The sequence below is a fragment of the Triplophysa rosa genome, linkage group LG12, assembly GCF_024868665.1.
Source record: "Triplophysa rosa linkage group LG12, Trosa_1v2, whole genome shotgun sequence".
Taxonomy (NCBI): Eukaryota; Metazoa; Chordata; class Actinopteri; order Cypriniformes; family Nemacheilidae; genus Triplophysa; species Triplophysa rosa.
In genome coordinates this window covers 1125510-1135529 of record NC_079901.1, presented here as the reverse complement: position 1 = coordinate 1135529, position 10020 = coordinate 1125510, and the positions used below count along the sequence as shown (strand labels likewise).

General features: G+C 39.8%; 1 long non-coding RNA gene across 1 annotated transcript; it reads right to left on the bottom strand.

Moving 5' to 3' along the window:
- Positions 1 to 3354: 3354 nt before the first annotated feature.
- On the bottom strand, positions 3355 to 9595 carry LOC130563297 (uncharacterized). The gene is made up of 3 exons (XR_008964092.1): positions 9356 to 9595; positions 8944 to 9197; positions 3355 to 6560 (listed from the first exon to the last, which is right to left on the bottom strand). It is a non-coding gene; the product is annotated as an uncharacterized LOC130563297 (long non-coding RNA).
- Positions 9596 to 10020: the final 425 nt, after the last annotated feature.

Here is a 10020-nt window from a genome sequence, read left to right as displayed (position 1 = left end):
TACTATGATGCGGTCTAAAGCCTGACTGGAATTTTTCGTGTATGTCATTATTTTGTAAGAAAGAGCACAACTGAGTGGACACTACTTTTTCTAGTATTTTAGACAGGTAAGGGAGATTTGAAATCGGTCTATAGTTTCCTAGTTCATTGGGGTCTAAGTTTGGTTTCTTGATAAGAGGCTTAATGACGGCCAGTTTAAAGGGTCCTGGGACATGGCCTAGATTAATTGACGAGTTGATAATGTTATAAATGGGCTCAATTGCAACGGGTAATAACTCTTTTAATAATTTAGTTGGTATGGGATCTAATAAGCAAGTTGTAGGTTTAGATGTTGCAATAAGTTTAATTAAATCTTCCTGTTTTATAGGTGAAAAACACTGTAGCCTTTCTTTTGGGGCGATGGTTGGTACTAATTTATAGGACAGACTTGGAGGTTGAGTTTTTACTATTTTGTCTCGTATGTTTTCGATTTTCTCTGTAAAAAAATTCATGAAATCATTGCTACCAAGGTGCGGCGGAATACCCAGGTCAGGTGAAGTCTGTTTATTTGTTAGTTTAGCAACTGTACTAAATAAAAACCTTGGATTGTTTTTGTTAGTTTCTATGAGGTTACGGAGGTGCTCAGCCTTTGCTGCTTTTAGTGCCTTTTTATAACAGTTTGCACTCTCTTTCCACGCAATTTTAAAGACCTCTAATTGGGTTTGTTTCCATTTGCGCTCCAGTTTACGTGTTTCTCTTTTAAGGGCGCGAGTGGTGCTATTGTACCATGGTGCTGCGTTTTTCTCATTAATCTTTTTTGACTTCATAGGTGCGACAGCTTCTAATGTATTAGAGAAAATAGTGCCCAATTTGCTGGTCATGTCATCGAGCGATTCTGTATTTATTGGTATGGTTATTAAAGGAGTCAGATCTGGCAAGCTCTTTGCGAAACTATCTTTAGTAGTCGAGGTAATTGTTCTACCCTGTCGATAACGAGTTAAACGGCTGATTTCTGCAGTGCGCAGTGTACATGTTATAAGATAGTGATCAGTGACATCGTCGCTTTGAGGTATAATATCTATATTGGTTAGATCGGCTCCGTGAGATATAATCAAGTCTAGTGTATGATTAAATCGATGAGTGGGTCCATTGATGTGTTGTGTTACTCCAAAAGAGTGTAATAGCTCTGTAAACGCCACTGCTAATGCATCGTTAGCACTATCTACGTGGATATTAAAGTCTCCGACAATTAGTACTTTATCAACGTTAACCAATAGGTCCGATAGGAAGTCCGCAAACTCTTTCAGAAAATCAGTGTAGGGACCAGGGGGTCTATACACTGTAGCCAACGTACAAGAAAGCAATGGTTTTTTACTGTCAATTGGAACAATTATGTTCAACGCAAGCACTTCAAATGATTTAAATTTATGCTCCGTTCTCTGAGTTACAGTAAGAAAGTCTCTAAAGATTGTTGCGACACCGCCACCTCGACCAACCGGACGTGGCTCATGCATATAACAGTAGCTTGGTGGGGTACACTCGTTTAGACCGTAATAATCATTTGGTTTAAGCCAGGTTTCGGTAAGGCAAAGTATATCAAAACTGTTGTCTGTGATCATTTCATTTACAATAACTGCTTTTGAATTTAGTGATCTAATATTAAGTAGGCCGAACTTTATGAGTTTGCTTTGGTCGTTTATTACATTGTCCTCAGGTTTAATCACGATTAGATTTTTTCTACAGCACGAGCACACAATACATCATCGCATTATCCGTAAGTTCGTGTTGTTTACTTTATGCACGAACACGACGATTGCCAACAAAACATAGACATTTGAAGAGAAAGGGCTTGGTTAATCTCGTTGCTATGGATGATGTCAGCAAACGAACTATGCCCACACATTGGCTGATTTTAAAATAAAAATGTTGCTATATTTAAATAAAGATTTTGCAATGTAGGCTAATTGATACTATTTATACAAGTTTTCAAGCTGATGGTCTGCATCACGTAAAAAACTAGCAGATATGCATATGAAGAGCATTTAATGAAATGAACCGACTAGAATAATCCTGGCTGGTAGTAATACCTTCACTATTGAAATGATTCCTTTTTAAAAGCTCTAGGACAGATTGCTGGTGTTACAGTCATTTTAGGATTGTTGCGAGTGAGGAGTCATCGTGAGTACTCCTAACTTTTCACACTTTATGAAAAACACTTTGTGAAATACTCTTAGTGCAAATATTTAGAAGTCCTAAAATTAGGATGACACGGCCATTCTTTGTAAGAGTTTCTCTTGTGCAAGTCATGAGCTACAGTTCTTTAGCCTCAAGATGTTTTCTGTATACGGGCATTAAACAATTACGACCTGGACAGTTTCTGAGCCAAATGAAATCCAGTTTCTTTTACATGCAAATGTCATTAAAAAGTGTGTTCAAAAATAAAGAAGTCTATTAAAATGATCAGATACTTAAGGTTATAAAATGGCCATTTTTAAATAGAGTACATCCATCTACTTGTTCATCAACCTCAGTTGTCTGTTTACAATTGGTCTGTTTTTCATTTCTCAACCAGAAGAAATGGACAAACTCAAATCACATTAATCAGATTGTGGCGGAGAGAAAGTTAGATATAATTATTGCACGACTATGCCACCCCGGAAATGGGCCGGGGACCCACAGGTACCCCAAATACCGAAAGCACACAGATACGTAGTGGCTGAGACAGGTATCAGACAACGAGGGAAATTCAATATAATTTATTCAAAAAAACACATTCAATATAATACACAAACTAAGCTTTAATATATAAAAAAAGGAATCCATCAGCATAAAAACAACATACACACTCACACAAACACACACTCATCAACTCCGAATTGGGGGTTTCGTTCTGCCTCTCCAATACACAGCGAGCACTCCAGCTCCCGTCACAACACAGTACCAAAAACTTCTGTTGTAAACACTGCAAAACAACCAAATCACCCCAAACTTAAGGGATACTGGCAGACACTGATCCCCCAATTCTAGAAACAAAAACAAAAAAAGAGAAACACAAGCATAGAAACACATACACGTTCACATTAAGGGCTGTCGAATACACTTATCAAGTATGAATAAAGAAAACAGTGCTTTACATGAACCTATGTGCATCACGCATCATGTCAAAATACGTGCCTGCTGCAGACGCGTGGAAAGGGTTTTTAATAAAAGAGACGCTCGCGTTTGCTAGATACTCGCTTAGTCTCATGTGTAATCAGAGTTAAGTGTTAACGCAGTGTCTTCTGAACGCAAGCGTCTCTTTTATCATAAACCCTTTCGACGCATCTGCAGCAGGCACGTATTTTGACATGATGCGTGATGCACATAGGTTCACGTAAAGCACCGAACACGTATTTTGAATTCCAGCTTCCCCTGAAGAGGAGGCACCGATCGCAGCTGAAGTATAGACTAGAATGACCGCGATCAGTTCCGGTAGCCGCATCGGAGCCGTAACGTGCCGCAGATGTGTGCGGTGTAAACGAGGGGTAAGGCTTCGGTTGAAAACGGCAGGTGTTAGGCATGCAGAAGAATTTTAAATTTGAGTGAGAGTGGAGCGATTTCACCGGAGCGGAATGAAATTGTAGGTGAGCGAGGAGCGAAATTGAGTGGAGCGGTCTGGTGCGACTTTGAGCGGTGGAGCGGGGGAAACGAACACCCACGTGAGCGGGGAACAGAAATTCTCACCGCTCAGCTCCGCTCACATGCTCTGTTCTGAACACAAGATTTTTCTGATCTAATTAGAGGTCATTGACTTGTTGTGGATTCATCATTAAAAGCGGAGCTGCACAGAAAGAAGGGCCGGATAACGGCTGACAGCTCCTGAGGGCGACATCTGGATCGGGCCACTCGTTTCACAAAAGAGCATATGGACAGGCGCTGTAATTTTCCTGTCACTTTAAGAGCAGGTAAGTAATAGGTAATTGGGTTCCTATTCATACAGTCTGCCCCCCTCCCCTCCCTTCGGTGATCTGTCCAAGGTGCACTTGTAGAGACCAGTGGAAAATAAAGGCCGGTTAAATATAGTAGTGGAAAATGCTCACGGTGACTCATGAATAATCAGCCGACGCAAACTTGTGGTAATTGCTTTCTGGGAGAGTCATTCTGCAGGGTAAAATCTATTTAGGAACCAGATACATCCTTTTTACAAGAAAGGGAGAAAAGCGTGCCTGCACACAGCATTGTCTTTGTAGCGGTGGCTTTATCTAATTGTGTTGCTTTAACACGCACATTAATCTGGAGTGTCAGAGGGCCTACGCTTGTACTGCTCTAATAGAAAAGGGAATAAGCACATTTATTTCAGTAATAAGCCATTAGTGTCCTGTGTCCAGGCCAGGGAAGAGAGAGAGAGAGAGAGAGCTAATGGGTTCGTCTGCTTGGTGACTGCTGTGTTGTTTATCAGAGTGGGGTCAGGGTTCACTCACTACCACAGCTTTACACAATACATCACACTTTACTTTTAGGTGTAACTCCTTTCAATGTCCATTTAAATTGAAATGTTTCAATGTGTTAAACAAAGCTGATGGTTTGACACTGCAGAATAACAGCCAATCATGTTTGATGATCATGTTTGCCACGAGCCCATTATACATTGGCCCTGATGCCATTGACCCTAAAATCTGATTATATCACAGCGGCGACATGTAATTCATACAGTATTTCTTACTAGCCACAATTTAGCACTGGATTGCATGCTTGTGATAATTATGATGCACATCTGAACAGATTAACCCAGCTAACAATTTTTGGTTCCCAGAACGTTATTTTCTAAGGTTTGTTTTTGGTTCTCCAGGACCTTTACGGACCCTTAAGGTTCTGGGAACCAAAAACTAACGCTAGGGGAATGTTCCCCTTACGTTATAGAAACCATGAAACTAACATTTTATTTCCGTAAAGATAACCAAAAACAAACCTTAAAAAACTTCCTGGGAACCAGAAACTAACGTTAGGGGAACATTCCCAGAACGTTAGCCTAAAATATTTTTCTCTGGTCCGTTTGGCCTCACTACACGTCAGTAATAAATACATCCATGCTGTGTTTTTATCCATCGCTTGTGTAATTACAATAAGTAAATACATCATCCCACACAATATGGAGGATGAAATCAATGCATTACATTCTTCTATTAGCCTGATCCTTTTTCATTACTGAAGTAATGTTCGATTTAAACAGCACAGTATACCATTTCTAATAAAACCACACTGTGTGTACCTCAGCATCAGATATTATAGATATTGAAATAAAATAACCAATGACTTCAACACAGTATTTAAAGCAGATTTTTATTGACAGAAGAATAAACATTTAATTATCTTCAGGCTAACAGTATTCTTGTCTCACCACAGAAGTATTAATCAAAAGGCCTGAGTTTCAGTCCTTACATCATGTTGTGTTGATTTAGATGTGTCAAATCAATCGAAAATCACGAAAATATTAGTTTACTCTCAAATCTGTACGTTTTTAAATAAAATAAATAAATAATACCGCTAAACTAATGTGCTAGTGAGTGAGGTAAAATTAAATCAGAGCGCAGAATGCACATGCTCGAGCGCACACACATACAGTAACAGACAACCGCACTAAAGAAATACACATAGATTTATGATAGTATTTTCATTTAGCTTAACTAGTTTATTATTTTCAGCCATTAAAGGGCACATTTATTAATTTCATTTGGTCAGTATAAAATGTGATATTGTGATCTTAATTTCTGTATTGCACGTCACTGACGTTTACCAGCTTTGACAATTTTTATCATTAAAAAATAGCCATCAGGGAACGTTATTTTCTGGTTGCAAAAAGAACCAATAAATAACCATCAGGGAACATTACTTTCTGATTGCATAAAAATAACCAAAAAAATAACCATCAGGGAACTTTATTTTCTGGTTATTTTAAAAAAGCCAGCCTGCAACGTTCTGGGAACGTTATTTTCTGGTTGCAAAAAATTAAAACCTGAAAAGAACATTATTTTTTTGGTTCCCCCAAAAAAGGTAACCAAAAACTAACGTTGGGGAACGTTCTGTGTTTGCTGGGAATACACTCTCAAATCACTTTCATAAGTATTCATATAAACTGTGTCTTATGTCTTGAATATAAATGAGATCAGATATGTGTCAAAATATTACATCTGCACATTAGGGATCGCAGTGTAATAGACATACTTCTGTCAATAATATCATTAAAAACAAAGAAACCGGGGACTGCTCTTGAACAAAGACAAAAAAATCAATAATAGAAACACTAAACGCAGTGCATGCTAAAATCACATTCTGTATTTATTTGTATATGCGGCTGAAAAGATTTGTCAGTGCAATTACGGACAAAATAAAGACACAATTAAAGTTAACAACATACAGGGTATTGAACAGCATACAGTGAAAAATAACAGCAGAATGTTTTGGGTGAACAGTTTCTTCTTCACTCACCTGAAGAGATTGTGGTGTTGATATTTGAATGGTGGATGATCCAGATTCAGTGTGAATCTCTCTCTCTCTCTCTCTCTCTCTCTCTCTCTGCGTGCTGGGATGGATGACGGTGTCTCGCTGTCAGAAGCACAGGTGTATGAGGCGGGGGTCAGAACACAGCTGCTAACGCTAACCCTGCTAGCTTGATTAACTGTCACTTACAGATGTGGAGGGTCCGTAACACCCCTCAGCATTCAGATGAGTAATACTGTCATTGAAATAACCTCCAGACAAATGGTCACAGACGCTTATTTACAGATCTGCGAATGTATTCAACCGAATAACCAGGATTAGTATACTTTTATCTTTTACACAATTGAAGTTAACTGGAATTAGTAAGGCAATACATTTAAAGAGTCCAGAAAATCTTTAATCCTGAATAAAAGTGTAGTCTGAAAGGATGAAAATAGCTATTGGTATGAGTGGACCAGTGACAAATGCTGACATATCACATCAATCTCTTTTTTTCCTTTTAGATGAAACATCGCAGAGTCAATAATAATTAAGTTCAGACGTCTGAGTGGGTAATAAACTCACAACCCACAGGGCAGCTTTTGAATTACAAACACTTTTGGGCAGTAGTTCATAGTATATGAGACGTTATTTACTGGGCCTGATGTCAATTCAAACCTTACAAATGGCTTTTTGACACAAAAAAGAGCAGTAACATTAAAAAACGCACCATCAAGGTACCTTCAGTAGTCCAAAATCCAAATAAAGATGTTTAAAAGGCTTTTAATTTAATATTAATATGGACATCTCTTTTAGTGTTTTGTTTCTTAGTTCGTTCAGTTGTGCTAAAATGATAATATTGTTCTGTAAAACTGCTTTACAAAAAAGCAAAACAACATTAAAGTGACAAGTGTAATTTTAGTAGCTTTACAGACAGTGTATAGAAAAGATCTTTCAAAGTTTCCTCTTGTATTTTATGAAAGAAGAAATGATACTGTATGAGGTAAATAAGTAATGACAGATGTCTCATTTCGCAGTGAACTATTCCTTTAAAGTCCGGGTAAAGAGCATTGTGAGAATTGTTTCTAAACACATTATAGATGTTAGAAATGTATTGCTGAAACACATTACAAAGACTCAAAAGTAGTACTGAATTGTAGACCGTTAAACAGTTTTTCACCAATTCTCTGTTCAGGAATTTTTGGGGGGCTAAAACGGGGGATCGATGACGCAATGGATTGTCGGAGCATGCATGGCCCTTCCCCTGTCACTAGAGCGCCTAGCATCAGGCGTCTGCTCAATCACGAGCTCAGGGTTGTAAGCTCTCACGCACATGCTTTCAGGCTCTCACTCTGCTCAAATGGTAACGCAGATGTGAATGGAGGGAACAGAATAACGCGAACGGAAGGAAGATCACTGCGGGTGATCGCGACGTGCTTCAGTGAATGATGTTTAATTAACAAATTTTGAGACGAGCATATAATCCACCTGCTATAAGCAATCTCAGCATCTACCTTATCAGCTCAAGAGAGAACCACTACAAATAGACAAAGCTGTTTGTGTTCACACTTGACTTCTCTTTTGAAGCTGTTATCGTCTGTTTTAAATTATAATCCTATGGAGTAAACCGTGTTTTCAAAAACGTCCTGAGCGCTTTTTTAAAATGCCAGCATCTTCTTCTGCAGCTGAGAGTGTCTTTGATGTTGAAAAAAGTTCAACTTTTCTGAAAAAATGCCCTGTCAAGCACCTTTTTCACAGCTAACCAATAACGGAGACCTGTCGTTTCCATAACAACATGCAAGGAACGTGATTGGTCGAGAAGGCTCAAGCTAAAAAAAAAATGGCGGCCGAAACGCCCGTTGGAGCATGGTTTTGTGTAAATGTAAGTTTAATTTTCACTTTCAATAACTTCTGATTGCATTACTAGCGAGAAATTAGTATTGTAGTTTTTAAATATGTGATTGGTTATAGCAAAGACGCTCTCTGTTTATAATTCAAATAGAGTTCTGTTACACTGACTATGAAGCCAGTCTCTCTAAGCTGCTTCCGTGCACAAATGCTATCTTTCAACATTGCCGGCTGCTTGTTGTAACCACAACGCGCTCTGGGTTCAGGCTAATACCGGGCTCGGAGCTTTCTCCCCAGACAGCGTAGCTTTTAACCTGCTCGTGAATTATCTATTGATGAATATCGCGCCTGTGTTTGAATTCAAATCTTCCCATAAAACGTATTCCCATAATTCACATATAGCCTACTGGGCTGGGGACTCAGGTTGAGCGATTTGAGTGGGCGTGGCTTCAGCGCCAACAGCGGACACGCCCCCCAGCGTTTGAGAGCAGAGAGTCCTGCTTATTTTATATACTTAGATGTTTTTTCTCCATTTCAATTTGGCTGGGTGGATAATAACACACTTTTCTGTTGTGTGACAAACTCAGAACACATATTTCAATGTCACTTTACTCGGACTTTAAGTTATGAGGGTGAGAGATCAGAGTGATGTGGCACTAACCTCACACGCTGATACTACAGGATTCAGAAGAACCTTCATGAAGACACACACGCACAAAATACACAAGCCTGCCAAAGCAGATGAACTTGCCGAACTTTCCTTCCACTCCTAGCAGAAGGAGCATGGACACCACAAAGAGAAAGAGTGCCTGAAGGGCCAGTACGGCTCACTCTTCTAATGGAGATCTGTCAGAGCCCAGAGGAGCAGCCAGAGAAGATGCTGATGAATGAGGGAGTACGGATCAGTGCCCGTGTCTGGGGAGGAAATAAATGAAAGAAAGATGAAAGAAGTTCGACAGTTAATGTCCCCAGCCACCCTGCCAGAGTACCCAGAGACATGGCGATCTGCAGGCATAGACAGTGCCAGAAAGACCCCCAACTCCACAACGTTATCACGGATCACTCTTTCTCACCGGCACCATCTGCTTCCCCCACAGCCCATCCATTCTCAACACAAATCAGTCTCCACAATCTGTCTGCTCATCTGACGAAACCTAGAAAGGTTAGAAACAGAGAAACTTCTGCTGACAGAAACACGTATGTCTGATGAAACACTGTGACAAAGACAGAACACGTCAAGCGGCACCGTCTCCAAGCAAGAGCGAAGCTGGTGTCTCTGAGGCGTCTGACGTGTGAAGGGAAGAGAAGTGGCGTTAGCATATGCCGCTAGAGCGCTCCCTCATCCATAACTCCCAACGTGCCGAACAACCAAATGAACAACCGCTATTCTCCCCAGGAAGTGCTTCTAAAAAAAAACAATAAAAGCGTTACCGTTCTGCTCCGGCTCCCAAGGTGCAGAATTACAGCTATGTGGGTGTGTGCCACGACGGAAATTCAGGATGTATGTGAAAATGCATCTCAACGGGCGTTCGTCACCTCAGCCTTCTGAAAGCTCCACAGGTCTCTACTCTCATAAAAATAAAAATGCTTCTACAGCCTGATACCATTCTGAAACGCTTTGTCTTAACCCTTTCATACATGAATTATGACAACCTCAGTCAAGATTTTTAAAAGATGAGGGGGTAGTAAAAAACATTTTCACATACATTGGCTTGTAACAACTGTAGATGACGTGTAC